Source organism: Miniopterus schreibersii (genome assembly GCF_964146895.1).
Source record: "Miniopterus schreibersii genome assembly, chromosome: 8".
Classification (NCBI taxonomy): Eukaryota; Metazoa; Chordata; class Mammalia; order Chiroptera; family Miniopteridae; genus Miniopterus; species Miniopterus schreibersii.
The window spans coordinates 66,721,655-66,722,723 of record NC_138109.1 but is presented as its reverse complement, the minus strand read 5'-3'; the positions used below and the strand labels follow the sequence as shown (position 1 = coordinate 66,722,723).

The following is a 1,069-nucleotide window of genomic DNA, read 5'->3' as shown; positions in this document are numbered from 1 at the left end:
AACATTATCCTCTGGCTTGATAACCTTTGTTCATGTATAGAATTAAACATGCTAAGGAGTAACAAACTCTAAATGACAACTGTATTTTCTTAGCTAGGCCATCCACTTTAAAAGGATGGGAAGTGAAAATGAAAATGTAGGACACTTGGATATTGGGAACTGCTGTAAAGCTCTAAGTATGTTACTCCTTACAAAACCACCTGAGGTCTAGGGATAAAAAACGGAGGCTCAGAGACGCTAAGCATTCCCACTTTCCCAGAGCACCAGCATCAACGAGGGATGAAGCTTGTGTTTGAACCTGCTGTACCTCCCATGAACTATCAACCATATTTCTGCAACATTAAATATATATATACATATAAATATATATATTTCAATGTTCTTCTTGATCATTTTTTTCTTTTTTCTTTCTTTTTCTTTTTTTGAAAGGTGATTTATATTGATTGCAATGGAAAAGAAAGATTGAGCCCTGCTGGTGTGGCTCAGCATTGAGCACCAACCTATGATCCAGGAGATCGAGGTTTGATTCCCGGTCAGGGCACATGCTTGGATATGGGCTCAATCTCCAGTAAGGGGCGTGCAGGAGGCAGCCCATCAGTGACTCTCATCATTGATGTTTCTATCTCTCTTTCTCCCTCTCCCTTCCTCTCTCTGAAGTCAATAAAGACATATTAAAAAAAGAAAAAGAAAAGATTGAGATTTTAAAAATAGAGCCTCTAGGATCACTTTAATTTTTTGTTGAAATAACATAATTGGTTTTCTCATTCTTAAAACAAACTTTTGAACAACCACCAGAGTATTTTAACTAAAATCAAACCACAACCTTCAGGAAGTTATGAGTCTGGAAGACAAGATTGGGTAAATGTCTCTACAAACATTTTAATCGGGGCAACTGAAAAATGCCTGTATAGATTTTCTCATGAAAGATGGCAATGAGAATAGAAGACTATTTGATATATAACAAATCCTCCAGGTTGTTTTTTGGCAGGGGGGAATCTTATGGATAACTTATTTATATTTACAATAATATTTAGAAGTTATATTTTTAAATATTTCACATATATTAAAA

The 1,069-nt window shown here is 35.3% G+C and overlaps 1 long non-coding RNA gene across 2 annotated transcripts in view; it reads right to left on the bottom strand.

Moving 5' to 3' along the window:
- Positions 1-1,069, bottom strand: part of LOC308561316 — a 110,800-nt gene that overhangs the window by 17,926 nt on the left and 91,805 nt on the right. The window lies entirely within an intron of this gene.